Source organism: Lycium ferocissimum, chromosome 2 (genome assembly GCF_029784015.1).
Source record: "Lycium ferocissimum isolate CSIRO_LF1 chromosome 2, AGI_CSIRO_Lferr_CH_V1, whole genome shotgun sequence".
Lineage (NCBI taxonomy): Eukaryota > Viridiplantae > Streptophyta > Magnoliopsida > Solanales > Solanaceae > Lycium > Lycium ferocissimum.
In genome coordinates, this window is record NC_081343.1 from 2,030,178 (window position 1) to 2,050,010 (window position 19,833).

Genomic DNA, 19,833 nt, shown 5'->3' on the forward strand with positions numbered 1-19,833 from the left:
CAAGCATGAAAAGGGACAAATGAGTGCAGGTACCAAGAAGAATCATACCAAAAGAGCGACTCACTTGTATTTTGTTACACCTTGCATTCTCAGAGCTTGAGCATGCCATGTACTTTACCATATTAATGGAGTATCGGAGATGTTCCATGAAGTTTTGGAAGGTACAAGCCATGGGAAGTTCGTAACAACGAAGTAAAGGATGAATTACGACCTCGTAAGTCGTAACCGGGAAGGACAACCTTGAAACCAAAGGACATGACCATTATCAAGTATGATTAATGATAAATATCATGTATGGAGAGTTTTAGAAAATAAAGTTGTCGAAAATTTGGAAAAAAAGTTGACAAAATTCTGGATAGATTTTGGGTCAAATTTGAAGGGGTATATCTCCAAGCATATGAGGAGTTTCAAGGTGTTTCAAAAGCCTAAAATGAAGTTCATCGAGTCTAGTTTCCAACTCAACAAACCGTTCATCAATCCGACATCGAAGTATGGAGTTATAGGCATTTTAAAACGGACAGTCAGAGGAACCCGAACCTGGACAGGAATCCGGAAAAATCCACTTAAAAGCCCACTTATGTTTTGACCCGGCCCAATCCGAATTTGGCACTTATAAAAGGGCCTATACACTTCATTTTGGTCATTTTCTTCAACTCCATAATCCTCTAGAACTCCCCTAACCTCTCCACACCTCTCTAGAATTTTCCACACTTCTCTCTCCACTACAAGAATATTCTTGAAGGCTCTCTGTTACACCTCAGAAATTTCCCGTTAGCATACAGTGAATAGACTAAAGAAGGGCACGAAATATACAATGTCTTGGTAAGTAAGAAATAACATTTGATGATTCTAAATGAGATTTCAAAGACATTTGAGGTAGGAGACGAAAGTTGTTAAGAAAAGCAAGGTATATGTTGTGTGTCGGGCAAGATTTACGAGTATCGAATTAATGATGGCTTAATGATGTTTTGGAGAAGATTTATAATGTCCCTTAGATTGTTAACGAGGTGTTAAACAAGTGTTAAAAAGGTTCCATAAGGATTGGAGATTAAACGAACGATGGAAATCACTTCAGAGGAATGGGGTTATACGACAGACTTATACGGTCCGCATAACATTATACGGTCCGTATAACACCCAGCAGAGCTGATGTTTGCCTGATGGTGAACCACGACCACTTATACGGGCCGTGAAATGTTCTACGTACCGTATAAGTGTCCGTGGAAGTCCCGACGGGCTGAGTTAAGTTCAATTATATTAATGTGATCCCACTTCACTAATTTCATTTCCCACACTTCTTTATCTCTCTCAAGGCTTCTAGAGGGTTCCACACACTTCTTTCATAAGAACTCAAGAGAGATTCAAGATTAACTTCATCAAACCAAGAGAGTTAAGTGTATGAAACACATTAAAGTTCACCCAAGCCAAGGAATTCCTATGGGAGTGAAGTAGGGTTTTAGTGCAAGAGAAGTATTCCCACTCAAGGCTTATTCCTACACTATCTAAGCTAAGTTTTATGATCTTTTCATGTTGTTTAAGGTATTAAGAAGTTGAAACACTTGGATTGTAGAAGAATATAGAAAATGGGTCATGAATGTGGGAATAGTGTCATTTTTGAGTAGTAGTTTGGATTAAATCATGAATATTGATATATTATGATTGTAAGGATGTTATGAATGAAATTTAGAACATGGGATAAGCATTATATGTGAGAGAACATAATAGTGAACTATGACCATGATTATGGAGGAATTGAAGTGAAATTGTGTAACATGAATAATGTAAATGAATGATGATTGTTGCCTATAATATTGTGAATGTTGTTATGGATGTTTGGGAGTTGATATGTAATACGAGGAAAGTTGTATAAACAAAGGAAATGCTGCCCAATTTTCTCTAGCTTTAGTAAGCACGTTCTTATAATCGATTAGCTAATGTTAATGCGAAATCTCTTGAAGGTAGAAACGCGAGCATCGAAGGAGAATGATCAAATGATAGAATAGCTAAATGAAAGAGGTATATAAGGCTAGTCCCTTCTTTTTAAGGCATGACTCCATGGCATGAATTTTTCTACATTTCCATGACTTTTCTACACATCGGAAACTATGAGTCTATAGTTATAAAGAGCTTTTCATAAGGTAAAGAAAAGAGATACGATGCGAGCATGATGATGAGGACTAAAAGTTGAGCCTAAAAGTTCTAAAGTCAATGATATGTTAATTCCATAAAGTTCTTGCTAGGAATATGATATGGTGTTTCTACAATCTAATGACTCTAAGTATAGTTCCATTGATGTTTTTCCTTGTGTGCACTCACCTTAAGACGTTAGTCCCTCCAAGGTGAGATATAACGATTATGATCACTTCATAAGGTAATCAGGGGTTTACGATCTTATGTCACCCCGATATAGCTATAGTTGCCTTCAAGTTCTAATGTATGTTTTGGTGATAAATGTATAATGATGCTAAGTTATGATAAGGTCATGATATGCCTATGAGATGTATAATAATGATAAGTCTATGATATGCACGATGATATAATTCCATCGTGCCTAAATGGCTGGAAATGTCACCGCGAAGGCGGGTTGCTTGTGATTCCACCGTGCCTAAATGGCCGGACATGTCACCGCTAAGGAGGGCTGCTTATGATTCCACCGCACCTAGAAGGCCGGACATGATCAGCACTAGTGGGCGGCATATGATGGTTACCCGGACGTGGGTTAACGATGATGATATCTATGATATGATGATGTATGCGCTATGATGATACATGTACTACGACTATATATGAAACGTATCCACCCTTAAAAGTTATGCAGGTTATATCTTCATCTTATGTCTTATGATTTCTCTATTATGTTCATTTCATTCATGCCTTACATACTCAGTACAATGTTCGTACTGACGTCCGTTTTCTTTGGACGTTGTGTTCATGCCCACAGGTAGGCAGGGAGGTGATCCAGACTCGTAGGAGCTACTAGCAGATTTTGAGAGCACCCCATTATTCCGGAGGTGCCATTGATTTATTCTTTTGTGTATATAATATGTTTTGGGCATAACGGGGTCTTGTCCCGTCCATATGTCTAGTACTCTAGTAGAGGCTCGTAGATGCGTATGTGTGAGTAGTATGGTCTCACGATGTCCTTATTGTATGTACATTATTTTGATAACCGAGGGGCTTATGTATATAAAGGTAATTATGTTTTGAAGTGAAAAATGGTTTTTTCCTATGACTTGAGTATAAGATTAATGAATGAACGCTTGATGAGTACGATGGGTAATGGTATGAGCGGTGCTCGGTGGTTAGCCCCGGGTACCCGTCATGGCCCCTAGTCGGGTCGTGACACTCTCCTCCATTCCAAAACATTCTATACTATCACAAAAGAGGATTAAACTCCAAAGCCCCAGGCTAAGTCATGGAGAAGGATTGTTCTTGTCTCCACTTAATGTTGTGATAAATTTGGTCTTGGAAGAAGTTGAGTGAGGTGAAGTTCTTCTAGTGTAAGGTATGTTTTCCATCCTATTTCTCATGATTAAGTTGATTTGAAGGTTTAGCAAGTCCTATAAAAGAAGAGAATAATAGTATAGAAGTTGCAAATTATTAAAGTGAAGATGATGACTATGGAATGAATTTGAAAGGAGATTTTGGATTAATTTGAGATTAAATTGAATATAATTTTTTGATTATGGTAGTGTGGATATTGTTATGGTTAGTTGAGAAATTTGGAAAACATCGTGTGGGATGTTTTATGGAGCCTATTGGTGTTGATAATATTGTTGTGATGTTGGTATTGTTGTTGTTGTTGTTGGTTGTTGGATTGTGATTTCGGGCTAGGCATATAAACAGGGGAGGTGCTGCCCGAATTTCGGCAGATTCTAAACGGAATTAAATTGAAGGCTTAAGATGAGCATATGACATTGAGCCTAATAATAGTATGAATGGTTTATATGTAGATTTACGAGCTTGGAAGGATAAACGTTGAACGGCTAAGGCGACTGAAAGATATGTTAAGGCTCGTCCCTTTCTTTCAAAGGCATGATTCCATAAGTGTTTCCATAACCTCCTTGATTTCAAAAGCTAGAAGTTTATGACTCTTAAAGCTTCTTATGATGTTAAAAATGAGAATGTTTTATGAGGATTACGTTGAGGATGATTTTATGCTTAAAGGTCTCAAATATGATTTCAACGATGATGTAAAAATGTTAAGTTATTTCATGATTTTCTTGATTAATTTCATTGTTGTTGATCTCACCTTATAAATTGTTCCTTCAAGGTGGGATAGAGCGATAGTTTTTAGTTGAAAGCCTATGCATGCCATGTGTATAATATATGTATATAGCTATTTTGTGACATTACAGAGTTCTATTATTTCATTTTGATTATGCACTACACCCATTTTCATTCTTCATGTATATATATAAGGCACAGTTGATAGGGGGTGACGCTGTGACCTTTGTTGTATATATATAAGGCACAGTTGATACAGGGTGACGCTGTGACCTTTGTTGTGTGTATATATGGCACAGTTGACAGGGGGTGACGCTGTGGCCTTTGTTGTGATGTGTATATATATGGCACAGTTGACAGGGGGTGACGCTGTGGCCTTTGTTGTGATGTGTATATGTATGGCACAGTTGACAGGGGGTGACACTATGGCCTTTGTTGTGATGTGTATATGTATGGCACAGTTGACAGGGGGTGACGCTGTGGCCTTTGTTGTGGTGTGTGTATTTATGGCACAGTTGACAGGGGGTGACGCTGTGGCCTTTGTTGTGATATTTCTATGGATATATGTGTTTCTTTGATATAGTTGTACTGATGCATTTATTTTGCCCATTCATTGACATGTCTCAAATGTTTTATAGGATTTTATGTACATGTTGATTTCATGCCTTACATACTCAGTACACTATTTGTACTGACCCCCTTTCTTCGCGGGCAGCGTTTTATGCCCGCAAGTACAAACACTCAGTTTGGTGATCCTCCGGTTTAGGACTTCAGCTCAGCTGCTTGGAGGGCTCTAGTGTTCCGGAGCTCGAGTCGTTTTGGTACAGCTCCTTCAACATAGGCTTTGTTATACTCTTAGAGGTCTGTAGACATATGTGGGTTACGTATTTACGGTTTGATCAGCTATGCAGATATAGTTCGTTTTGGATATTTCTGTGCATAGTGGCAGCCTTATGAGCTTGCATATTTTGTTATGTTTGGTTAGCTGTGGCTTCTCAAGAGACAGGTTCTTTTTGATGTATGATATGATTAGTTTATAGCGTGCTTTTACAGATTGCCATATCATTTCCAGTTTCGGTCTGATCATATCGAGCAGGTTCGTATACGGGTGTCTAGTTTGGGCACTGGTCATGGCCCATCGGTTTGGGTCGTGACATATTTCTTGGAAGAATACCAAGGGAGTGATTGACAAAAATAGTTAATATATTGTAAACTTCAATAATTCGGAACGATGATGGATTTTGAGTAACAACTTACAAGAAACACATCACTGAACGAGTTCTGTAAAAGGTGTAAAGAGATATAACTGCACAGGTAACAAAAGTGAAAGCGAGTGAACAATGAATGAATAACTCAGAAGCATCAGGGATCGTGAAAATGGAAGTAAGCCAAGGAAAAAAAAATTGGGTAATTGTGGATAGACTTACAAAATCAACTCATTTCCTATCAGTCAGAACTACATATGCAGCTGATGATTATGCAGAGCTTTATGTCAAAGAGATAGTACGACTCCATGGTGTTCCAGTATCTATTATTGCTGATAGAAGGACACAATTTACGGTTAATTTTTGGAAATCCTTCCAAGAAGGCTTATGGACTCAATTGAGTCTTAGTACAACATTTCATCCACAGACTGATGGACAAGCTGAGTGCACTATTTAGACTCTTGAGGATATGTTATGGGCATGTGTGTTAGATTTTGGAGGTAGTTGGGATGATCACTTACCGCTTATAGAGTTTGCATATAACAATAGTTATCATTCTAGCATCCAAATGGCCCCGTATGAGGCTTTATATGGACGCAAGTGTGGATCACCGGTTGGGTGGTTCAAAGTGGGAGAAACTAAGTTAATAGGGCTAGACTTGATCCATCAAATCATGGAAAAAGTCAAGCTTATTCAGGACCGATTATTAACAGCTCAGAGTCTTATACAGATAATCGTCGACGAGACTTAGAGTTCTAAGTGAATGACTGTATATTCTTGAAGGTGTCGCCGATGAAGGGCGTCATGAGGTTTGGCAAAAAGGTCAAGCTTAGCCCTCGATACATTGGGCCTTACAAGATTATACGCAAGGTAGGCCAGGTCGCTTATAAGTTAGATTTGCCTTTGGACTTGGAATCAGTCCACCCAGTTTTCTATGTGCCAATGCTTTGCAAGTGCATTGGAGATCCTTTTAGAATTGTAATTGTGGATGATGTTCAGGTCACAGAACAACTATCTTACGAAGAAGTTCCTATTGCTATTCTAGATAGACAAGTTCGGAGACTCAGAACCAAAGATGTAGCTTCAGTTAAAGTCTTATGGAGAAACGATAATAGTGAAGAAATGACTGGGGAAGCTGAGAAATATATGAAGTTAAGGTATCCACATTTATTTCCACCCCCCGCAGGAGATTCAGATGGAGGCACCATTGTCCTTAGGTATGTAATGCTTTTTTTCGATGATTTCTTGGTCGTGTATGGCCATTGTTGTTGTATTAGTTGTAGCCCTGTGAGGTGATATTTATATTTTGGGTTATTGTGATAGGATGGTAGTGACATATTACAGGGGAAACTCTGGCGAAATTTTTGTAAAATCCCTAAGAGCCTAACATTCGAGGACGAATGTTCCTAAGAGGGAGGAATGTTACATCTTGGAAATTTCGTGTTGTTTGCATTATGAGTAAACTAGCACAGGACTAAAGGGGAAATGAATCCCTTATAAGGTTAAGAATTTTATCCAACAATTCCAAGAATGTACCTTAAGGTTTCAGGGTCATATGTAGCGGTGGAAGTAAGTTTGTTGAAAGATTGAAATTTGAGTCATGGTTTGGGAAGATTTCATATTGTTTGAGTTATGCATTGTGTGGTAATGTCTTGAATGGGGAGCTATAAGGACCCTTAGATGGTTAATGAAGTTTTATACAAGTGCTAAGAAGGTTCCACAAGGATTGAAGGTCAAACGAATAAAAAAGAACGCGATTTCACGGAAACGGAGAAATTGGGCCAGTGTGTGATCGCACATTGAGTGTGCTGAGCTGCATACTGACCGCCAACTCCCCATTTTGGGTGTACTGACTAGTAAATACCACCCCCAAGTGGTGGAGAGTGTGTGATGTGTGCGGCCGCACACTTAGTGTGCTAGGCCGCATACTCATCGCCAATTGAGTCAGGGAGCGATTTTTCCCACCTTTTTAAATCCCCAAAGACCTCATTTTCATTCCAACCATCCACACTTATTTCCCTACATTTGTAGAGACTTCTTGAAGTTTCCCTAACACTCCACACCTTTCCATATCATCTAAAGAGAGAATCAACATCAAAACCTCAAGGTAAATCCATGGAGAGTGATGGTTCTTGCTTCCTTTCAAAGTTGTGGTGAAATTGGTCTTGGAGAGAGAGTTGAGTAAGGTGAAATTCTACTACTACAAGGTATGTTCTCCATCCTATTCTTATGGTTGAGTTGATGTAAAGGTTTAGTACCCCTTAGAAAGGAAAAGAATTAAAGTGGAGAAGCTATGAGTGTTGTAATGAAGAAGATGACTATAACGTGAACTCAAAAGGGGATTTTGGTTAAATTTGAGATTTAATTGAATATAACTTCTTTATTATGACATTATAGATGATGTTAATGTTGTTTGGGAGTTGTTTTGCCATATGGTGGATGTTGATAAAATAGGGGAAGTGCTGCCCAAATTCCGTTAGCCTTTTAGTTGCTCTAGTTTGAACTTAAGAATGTGTTCAATAATTAACCTTAGTGTGAATCCTCTTGAATGTAGATTTTTCGAACTTTGGAGAGGAACATTAAGTAATTAAGAAGACGTGAAGGTATGTAATGCTAACCCTTCTTTCTAAAGGCATGATTTCCTTATCGTAAACCTACACATGATATCTACAATATTCCAACACCTACAAATGCTATAAATTCATAATCTTCGAGATTTTCTTGGTATTGTTGACAATGTTCTTTGAGATGATAATGATAATGACCATGATGATGAGTTCAATTCTAGAGATGTCATCTAAGATATTCGCAATGTCCTATTCCTAGAAATGCTAGAAGTTTATGACTTTCAAGATTCTCGAGATACTTTGGGTAAAAGCTCTTCATAATAGTGATGATGATAATGATGATGTTGATAATAGTGTTGAGGATAATGATGATGTTGATAATAGTGATGAGGATAATGATGATGCTGATAATTGTCACGACCCGACGAGGGGCCATGACGGGTACCCGGAGCTAACTACCAAGCACCACTCATTCTAATACTCATCATACTTATCCTACATACATTTATTGTCCTCACACATTTTGTCATAAGGGAAACCGTTTTCAATTTCAAGGATATCTGAATTTATATACATAAGCCCTTCGGCTATCAAGATAATATATATACAATAAGGAAAATCGTGAGACCATATTACCCGCACTTACGTAGCTACGAGCCTCTACTAGAGTACTAGACATAAGGACGGGACAGGACCCCGTCGTGCCCAAATATGTACACAAAATAATATCTCAAAATAGCACCTCCGGAGTAATGGAGTGCTCCTGTAAATCTGCTGATAACTCCTATGGATCTGAGCCGTCTCCCTGTCCACCTGTGGGCATGGACACAGCGTCCAAAGAAGAGGACGTGTACTGAGTATGTAAGGCATAAACAATACTGATACATCAATGAAACCAGGAGACATCAAGTATGGAACAACCTGTAACTGACTGACATTCAAGAAGGAAATAATGTATGCTACCTTACTTCATAAACATCATCATATCTTGTATGCATGTATGTATAAGCTGCCCGACCATACCAGCACGGTGTGATCATCATTAGCCCGCGTCCAGGCCACCCGCGTCCGGGGTAACCATCTCATGTCGCCCACTAGTGGTGTCTGCCCATGCCATCTAGACATGGTGTATACGCTGCCCGCCTTAGCGGTGTCTGCCCGGCCATATAGGCACGGTGTAATATCATCATCATGTACTCATCATAATGCATGCATAGGAACTCAAAAATAACTATACTTTATCGGGGTGACATAAGGTCGTGAACTCCCGATTCCATTATGGAGTTTCATAAGCATTCTGCCTCACCTTGAAGGAATTAGCATATAAAGTGAGTGTAGTACAAAGGACGACATCAATTAATCATAATTAGGATCATTAGCTTTGTAGAAGCATCATATCATGAACTTTAGAATCTTTAGACTTAAGCTCATCATCATCATTATCATACTCATAATGTATCTCTTATCTTTATCTCATATGAGCCTCTTCATCAACATAGACTCATAATTTCTGGAATGTAAGAAGGTCATAGAGTGTCACACCCTAACCTGTGATAGGGCGTGATGGGCACCCAACCCCGACTTAGGGCCGAGCGAACCCGCCGATCATCGTGATACACATAATCTTACTGGGCCCTTAAATCATGAAAGGAATGCATAAAGAAAGTTTTTCAAGAACAACATACTAGTCGTCTTTCTCAAATAGAGGAAAATCTGTAAACATATGAAACTGTAATATAATGCGTAATGATACATCGGCTTACAGAGCCACTTACAAGACTAACTTGTTACATACATGACTCTGTCTGCAAAGTCTCTAACATAACTCAAGATACCATATCATAAACATTCTGATTCGGCAGCACTCCGGGAGGAAATGGAGCTCGCCAATCTAGTTGGAACATCTTCTACTCATCTGTATACACCTGCGTGGCATGAAACGCAGCCCCCGAAGAAAGGGGGTCATTACGAAAAAGTCGAGCATGTAAAGCATGAAATACAGTAACAGGATCATACTGAAATAAGGAGTATAGGAAATTAGTACAGTAACCAGAAAACCGTAAGGCTTGCCTCTGAAACATAAACCATGTACATATGCATATATAACGTGTCCCGGCCCTCTAGTGAGGGACTCGGTAAGTAAAATCATCATATACATGTACATATAGCGTGACCCGGCCCTCTAGTGAGGGACTCGGTAAGTAAAATCATGTCATCATGTCATCATATATATATACATACCGTACCCGGCCCTCTAGTGAGGGACTCGGTGAATAGAATCATCATGTGCCATCCTGGCCACCATCCCCATATCATCACATCATCATATACATATATACATAGCGTGTCCCGGCCCTCTAGTGAGGGACTCGGTGAACAATGCAGTGAAGTTGCACGAATGCGTGTCCTGGCCCGGGACTTAGTGAAAGATGCATTGAGGCATGCACGAGCAGAGTAGTGAGAAACCATATGCACATAAATCATCATTACCGACTCAATAGATAAGTAAGTAGTCGACGCTCGAGAGTTAAATGATAATCATGTCAAGTTCTTTCAAAAAGAGTCGTTAGGACTGTACAAAGGGAAATCTCGGGGACCACGGATATGCATCAAACCAATCCGGGCCCGCCCAAAGTTAAAGTCATTATTCGTTAGAGAATCTTCCACGAACGTTTCAAAGCGATCCGGTTTCGTCTATGAAAGTTAGGGACATTTTTCAACATAAAATCCTTTTGGAGCAAAACTCTTTATACAACATTTGAAATCCAATCATACAAAAGACGTAAGGACCATAATTCTAATACATTAAGAATGCCAACATCAATAGATGAGTAAGAATCATAAACATGCCCGGATCGTAAGAATAGAGTTACCTCGAGGCTCGTATCATAGCCTACTTACAACTAAGACATGCCAAAAGAAGGAAAGGATAAGCTTTACATACCTCGTCCGCTTCCTAAGCTAATCCAAACCTAAGTCTCGGGCTTCCCAAGATCTACAACAACATCATTAAGTACTAACATTAGCCATAAGCACTTAAGAATTCAATTCCAAGCTATCGCTTTATTTACAGAAATTCGGGCAGCATTTCCCCTATAAAATCAACTTCCCCGAGAATTCAACTCGGCCAAATCTTCAACAACAATACCAACAACTATATTAACAACATCAATAATCAATTCAAAATGCATTATAACGCTAGCAACTCTTTTCTACATAATTCGACAACATTCCATTTATATCCATTTCAACTACATACATTCAAGACAACATCAACGCTCACATGCTCGAGTACTAATCCGAAACCATTCAAACAAGATTCAAGAACATTTCAAACAATCCGCACAATAGTTGAAACAACCCAACCACAATGCCATGCCACCCGAAACCTCCCAACTTCAAGAGGAACAACAACAACACATTTCTTTCTCCCAAATTCATGAATTACACCAACAATCCACACATTAACAATATCATTCTCACAAATACAACAATTACATTAATATCACGTTAACTTCCAAAACAGCCCAACAACAATCACAACTTCAATTTGAATCATTAAACTCTCATTATCAACATAGAATCCACAACAACAACAACCAAAACACTAAGTAAATTTAATTCATTCCTTGTCACAAAACAGCCCATACTCACGGCTCAACATCAACATACAAAGTTTCATGAATTCCATCCATTTCTACACACTATTCCCTCCGTTCTAATCCGTTAAAACTCTGAATAAACTTGTTAATAATGAAAAGAAAACTTAATCTTACCTCAAGTGTGCAGCCACCACGTCCAACCTCTTATTCTTGGTTGATTTTTAGCTCAAATTGAAGGCAACGCGACGTACGACACTTTTCTCTTCATGGGCTTCGAAATTCGGGGCGCGGATTTTGGTCAAAATTAGTTTTTCTCTCTAGCTCTCTCTCTTTTTCTCCAGAATTTTCTGGGTGTTTTGGTATGAAAAATGAGGAGAAAAGGCTGATATTTCATTTAAAAAGGTGTGGGTAATGGGCCTGACCCGGTTGGGCTCGGGTTGGGCCTGGCCCACTGACCTTTCTACCTTAAAACGTCCATATCTCCTTATCCCGATATCACCTGTGAACCCACCACCTATGGTTGGAAATCTATTTCAATTATCTACAACTTTCATTCTGGGAGTTTTCCCAAATTCCAAACTCATAATACCGTTTTGTCCCCTCGAAGTCGGATCACCCGAAGACGTTTTCTTAAATCGTCCTTTTGGAGGGCTTACACTCATTTTTAGCTTATGGGTCCTTCTTAGGACTTGCTCAAATTCACATGTACTACCCATATATCTCTTCATATGTCCTTTATAAAATCCCGACATGTGGGTCCCACCTTAACACACGGCCACTTTGGCCTTTTCATGAAATTTTTATTTCAACTTCTTGCCCCTAATTTCCCTTAATATTTCATACCAATAAAATCATAAGCAACTTATGCCTTAAAACAAAGTCGAAGGTCAAAAGTCTCAACCTCGTATCCCGGAGTAGTCTTGTCCTTAACTTATCATGGTTAGCTCGGATTATCCCAATGTACCAGATAAGGGATATAACGTCCTTCCCCCCTTTAGAACATTCGTCCTCGAATGTTAAACTAGTTTCATACGGTCTTGTAAGGATCTCGGGGGGTTTCCTTTATTACTATAGCATGCAGTCTTATGTACCAATCATGTTTCTTCATCTTCTCTTTAGCTTCTCAAGTCATCTCCTCCCTGCTATCGCTCCGCCGTAGTACTTTACGAAGAATGTAATAAGGCCTAATACATCTCGGGCTAAGCTTTTCCTTCTTGTCGAATCTCATTACACTTTTCATGGGTGATATCTTCAAGAATACTCACTCGCCAATCTGGAATTCTAAGTGTCAACGCCGATTGTCGTCATATGATTTCTGTCGTCTCTGAGTTGGTAATAGTCGTCCCCTGCTTTAACTATCATCAGCTGATATAATTCTGAAAGAATTTTGGCATGTAAATTTACCCACTTTTAGTAGCCAGCTAGTTCTGATCATCTTGCTTAAATCATCTTATAATCCTCTTTACTCAACTTGTAACGTTCTAGGCACATTGTCTCGTGTCATCTCTTTATCTTTAATACAAACTCTTCTATCGTCCTTTTGTTTAGATCTCGCTCTCAACTTTCCGGTCACACATTCTGCTGCAATCTTTATAAGAATATGCGAAGGTGCTCAATTTAGCCCAAAACAATACCTTAGCGTGGCTTCACTAATCCTTATGTGTTACTTTGTCTTCGCCTCTCTTATCTTACAAACGGTATCGGGATGGATCTGTGGTTCAACCATAGCCATGTCCTGTTTGCCCTTAGTACTAATTCTGTCTTGGTAATTTGGCTTAAACCACCTTTACATCTTTCCTTAATGCACCCAAAATCTCGTAACCATATTGTTATTACTGAATCCAAACTTTTCTCATTAAGTATTCGCTTGGTCTCATCTCTGACATATAAATATTCATAGGTAACATAACTACTCTTGTACGACTTGTATAACGTATATTCAATCTTGGTCACGGTCTTTCCTTCTCCTGGTTCATTCTACTTCGCATATCCCCCTCCGTACCAACATTCGCTTATAGCCTATTTTGTCGTACTCCTTTCCCTTCCTTTATTCACTCCTACTATAGGGGGTTTTATATCTTTCTCCCTTACTACTTGTAGGTCGCAGTATCATTAGCGAACAACTCTACTGCCCACATCTTAACCTCTAATCCAGCATAGCAGTGTTGTCTTTCACAATGTCTCTGTACGTTACTCGTTACTTTCCCTTGTCGTATTCTCTCCTTTTTTTTTAAGCATCCACTTTCCAATGTCATATCATTTAAGACCTCCACAATTAATTCTCAGTACTATCTCAATTATCATCCTGACTTCTATCCCTTTATTACTGGCTTTTAGATCTTACTAGCTTGTCTCAGCAAGGAACCTCACCTGTAGCCCAAACATCCGTATCAAATATTTTGTAGTGTCAATTGTCTCCATCTTACACTTGCATCTCTCGCACCCACTTCCCCCCTTAAGGGTGTACTTATACTATTATCTGATTATACTTTGCCTTATGTCCGTATTTCCAATCTTAATTAGGCGACACTTTTATTCCGAAACTTTGATCCCCTTGCCTTCCATTTACTCACTTTCTTTATTTTCCAAATATCATTGCATTAGTACTTTCTAAGCTTACCCGTAGTAAAAAAAATAGCCTCGCCTTGCCTTTGCAACATTTGTGCCATTTATATATTTTTTTCACTTGAACTTCGTTACCCTGTCCGATTAATGCCTTCCATATACCGCCACGTTGGTTGTCGGAATACACATATCCGCTGATATAGCCATGTATGGGATATCATGTGCATACCTATATGTATAATTTCTACTATCCTGCTTACAAGGTATTTCCAAACGCTATTCAACTCACCCCGATTCTAGAACTATGGTGCACTTTCTTTCTCTTCACCGGCTTAATCAACCCCGCCTACGCGACCTCTTAAGGTTTTCGCCCACTCTATATACTCTAATTTCTCTTAGACTACTCTAGCCTCTCATTTGCTTCTTACGTCTGAATTTGTAAGACTTTCAGAAAACATCCCAGGGGGTCACCCATCCTAAAATTTCTCTCGCTCCAACACGCTTAACCTTGGAACTCTGATGAAATACGAAGCTTTAATGCTAATATAATCGCGTCCACCTCACCGCATGACCATCATCACATAACCTGGAGTATGTTGAAGTCTTAACAGATTCCAAAATTTTCTCATAATACATCCCCTTCCGAATTAGAAAGGGTCTCTTACTCTTCTGACTCCACAATTACTATCTTAGCCCTTTTCAATCCTCAATATTCACTTTTCACCTATGGATATGACTACTTTCCGTCCTAGACTTCTAGATTCCCAATGGTGAGGAACACACCTTGATCGTCGTTACCTATAAATACTTGGTTATCGGCCTTTGGATTTCTACTCTCATTTTACCTCGTTCCTCATCCTTTCTATAACCGAGTCTTTCACAGTCCCGTCACTTATAGTACTCGTATCCTTGGCTACACATGTCATGATCTATTACTACACTGTTATCTCGCTTCCTTCTTATTTTCTTCTTCCAATTACCCTTTCTTTTCTTACACTCGCCATCATTTTCGTTATTATATAACCCTTATTCCAAACTTCCCCTACAGAACTTGATAAGCCTTCCTTATTCGTTCTATAGCTCACTTTTTCGTTTCACACTTGCCTTTATATTCTAGCTACATCAATCACATCATAGCTTTGGCCACCTTCTCACTAGGCTTTACTTATTTTCATAACAATCCTCATTATGCTCACATTATATCTTATTCGTAATCAATCCTATAATGTAACACTTCTTAACCCTTTACCCTTTCTGGTCCACTTTGTCCTTAATATCTCACAAGCTGTCTTATCAATACATTCATATCTGTCACAATTCTTTTCCTCGGTACTCTTGACTTAATCATACTATTACTCCTCTCAACTATAAGCTCGTCATCATTCATCCCTGTTTATCAATTCAGTCAGTACCTTAGATAACACTCCATCAAGATTTACCAGCCCTTTCTAAATCATCTCTTAGGATTACAAGCCCTCTCCAAATTCTTTTTACCGTATCGATATTGACCTTCTAATTATTATTATCCTTAATTCAGCAAGTAACTTCTTTCTCGATGTCAGCCGTACTCGTAGCTTAGTCAAATCTTACCATTACTATTGGCACGACCTTTCAAGACATATTACAAACCCATATCTCATTCTCTCTTTATTTCTAGGAAAATTTTGGCAGAGTTTCCTCTGTAATTGCTACTGTCTCAAAACCTGCACGCACAGAAATACCAACAATGCCTCACGGGGCCAATATATATATATATATATATATATATATATATATATATATATATATATATATATATATATATATATATATATATATATCACCACACACGGGGCTCCCAATATCAACAACGATGCGAAAATGATGAACATACCTCGTATGCCCAACTCAACCGCACCGTTACACTTTCTTGTTTACTTTCCCTTTTAATCTTCAACTTGTATTTCAATCGTACTATAATATCTTACCCAACATATATCTTTCATACCTTTGCTTACTTGCGTGCTCTATAACTTCCAATATCGCTAGTCACTTTCTTCTGTCGATGCCATTCTTCTGCTAAAATCAAAGGTTAGTATAAGGAATCCCATCCCCTATGACTTGGCTCTATGGCATGATCTCGGATGTGAAAGAAGAGTAACCACCCTAGATGCCCCGTAGCCTCCTGTTTATAAATGTGGCGCGCTTCACACCATAAACAGGACTCTACTGGACACGACTTTGCGTACAACCCTAGGACGAACTCGCTCGATACCAATTTGTCACACCCTAATTTCCGATAGGGCGTGATGGGCACCCGACCCTTACTTAGGGCCGAGCGAACCCGCTGACTCTCGTGTTACTCATAATCATACTGGGCCCTTAAACCATGAAACGAGTGCACAATGTAAGCTTTTCAAAAACATGCTTTTCGTCTTTCTCAAATCGAGGAAAATCTGTAAACATATGAAACTGTAATATAATGCATAATGATACATCGGCTTACAGAGCCGCTTACAAGACTAACTTGTTACATACATGACTCTGTCTGCAAAGTCTCTAACATAACTCAAGACACCATATCATAAACACTCTGACTCGGCAGCACTCCCGGAGGAAATAGTGCTCGCCAATCCAGCTGGAACATCTCCTACTCATCTGTATACACCTGCATGGCATGAAACGCAGCCCCCGAAGAAAGGGGTCATTACGAAAAATATGCTTGAGCGAGCATGTAAAGCATGAAATACAAAACAGGATCATACTGACATAAGGAGTATAGAAAATTAGTACGGTAACCAGAAAACCATAAGACTTGCCTCTGAAACATAAATCATGTACATATGCATATATAACGTGTCCCGGCCCACTAGTGAGGGACTCGGGAAGTAAAATCATCATATACATATACATATAGTGTGTCCCGGCCCTCTAGTGAGGGACTCGGTGAATGAAGTCATCATATATATAGTCATCATATGCCATCCATCGGCCGCCATCCCCATATCATCACATCATCATATACATATATATATAGCGTGTCCCGTCCCTCTAGTGAAGGACTCGGTGAACAATGCAGTGGAGTGCGCATGAATGCGTGTCCTGGCCCGGGACTCAGTGAAGGAAGTAATAACAGCTAGCACGAGCAGAGTAGTGAGAAACCATATGCATAAAAATCACTTTTAAGTCTCAATAGATAAGTAGACAAATGAACGCTCAAGTATCAAACGATAGTCATGAGAAATCAATGCTCAAGTGTTAACGATAGTCATGATAAATCCGTTCTAAATACCATTAGGACTGCATTAAAAGAAATTTGAGGGATCGTAGACATGTACCAACCCAATCCGTGCTCGCCCCGAAAAGTTACAGACATTATTCACTTTAGGACTTTCTACGAGCATATCGAAGCGATCCGAGCCCTTCTGTGAAAGTTAGAGACATTATTCAACATAACAACCTTTGTAAACAAAACTTTTTATGCAACCTTTGAAATCCAATCATACAAAAGACATAAATACCATAGCTAGACTATATTAAGAATGCGAAAGTCAAGAAGTGAATAAGAATCGTAGACATGCTCGGATCGTAAGAATAGAGTTACCCCGAGGCTCGTATCATAGCTTACTTACAACTAAGACATGCCAAAAGAAAGAAAGGGTAAGCTTTACATACCTCGTCCGCTTTCTAAGCTAATCTGAACTTAAGTCTCGGGCTCCCCAAGTGTTATAGCCCGTATTTTATACGTTTGGGAATTTCGAAGTCGACGTAAAAAGTTAAGGACAAGACTATGTTCTAAAATTATTTTAGTGTCGGAGTTGTCGGGAATATTATTTATGAGTATTGGTATTGTGGAACTATCGAGAAGGGCTAAGGGCAAGAAGAGAAATTCGCAAAATGGGCCGTGAAAATAATGTGGAAGGTTAGGGACAAAATAGTAATATTAAGGAAAGTCGAGGGGTAAAATAGTAATTTCACCAAGGATTCATGAAAATTCTAAAAAGGGCCAAATTGGCCATGTGACACAAAGAAAAAGAAAAGAATGGAAAATGATGACAAGTGAGTCATCTTTTGATAAAAAGGAATTTCAAGAAAAATCAAGAAAAATGGAAGACTTTTCTAGAGAGGGGCATGTGCCCCTCACATGCATGCAAGGTATATATACATATATAAGAGGGAGGAGTGATCATATTTTAAGAAGAGAGAAAGAAACAAGAGAGGAAGAAAGAAAAAAAAAAAAAAAAAAAGAGGGACGGCCAAATAGGGGGCTGGCCGAACTGCCCCCTTGAAGTAGCCATGGAAAAATTATTTTCTTTCTAGTTTCATGCCAATTGGAAGGTCCTCTATCTTATGGAGTAGTTGTTGGAAGACGGAAACCATTTGTTTAGCAAGAAACAAGCTTGGCCGTGTGAGAGAAGTTAAGGGAAGGAGGTGAGTTTTGATCTTCTTTACATGTTTTATAGATGTTTGTGAATATCATAGTATGTGTAGATGAATAAAAGTCATGAAGTTATGGATGTTGGATTGTGGCCGTGAGTTGTGGTGTGTGTGTATATAGTGTTTAATTATGCATGTAATGTATTGTATAGAAAGGATGGATTTAGTGCATGTAGCATGTTGGTTGTTGTAATATATGGGAAAAGATGGACAACTCATGAAATATGTTGTTGTGGTGATGTGGCCGAATAGGCCATGGATTGATAAGCTATGATAATTCAATTCCATTTGATATTTAGTTGTGGTTATCATGGATTCTATGATGAGAAATGCAAGTTTGATGGTTTGGAGTGAAATTGTAATCGTTATCGGAATGTGGAAGAAGTTAAGGTGACATTAGCTTAAATTCTTACATTGTATGAATGATGTTGATTGTGGGTGGTCGTTGGTATGATTTATGAAACTAGAACAAGAAAAATGTGTGATTACATCTTGGTTGAAGATTTCGGGTACTAAGGAATCAATTGTGAATATCGTAAGTATTGTTGGGAATAATTGTTGGCATTGTTGGTAATAATGTTGGCCGAGTTTCATTCTCGGGTTTGTTGTTGAAATCGACCAAGTTTAACTTGGTGGCGTGGTATACTTACGGGGAAACGCCGAAATTTCGGTAGCTAAGTTTCATTTTAAGAAATCCAACTCCAAAATGCACTAGTCAAGATGTGGTAAACATGACCAAATTGAAAATTTTGGCGAATTTGCAACAAGGATTTGGAGAAGCAGAAGGAGCGGAAAGAGGTATGTAAGGCTTCACTTTCTTTCTTTGGCTATGATTCTATGATGTCCATGATCCTATGATGTCTATGATTCTATGGGGACTATGATTCTATGGGGACTATGATTCTATGATGGCTATGGTTCTATGATGACTATGACTCTATGATGACAATGATTCTATGATGACAATGATTCTATGATGACAATGATGATGTCAGATATGCTATGCCTATGACCCGATATACTATGATATGTTCTACGTTGATAGCCTCGCCTTATGATTATCGTTCCTCCAAGGTGAGACAAAGCGTCCATGATTACTCCATAATGCGATTGGAGGGTTCCGACCTTACGTCACTCCGATAAGTACATGATTTTCCTTGGGCTCCCCTGCATGCTAAATGTGAACAAGGGTTGGGGGGATGGGAACTATGCATACATGGGGGAAATGGGAAAGGAAACTATGTTTCATTG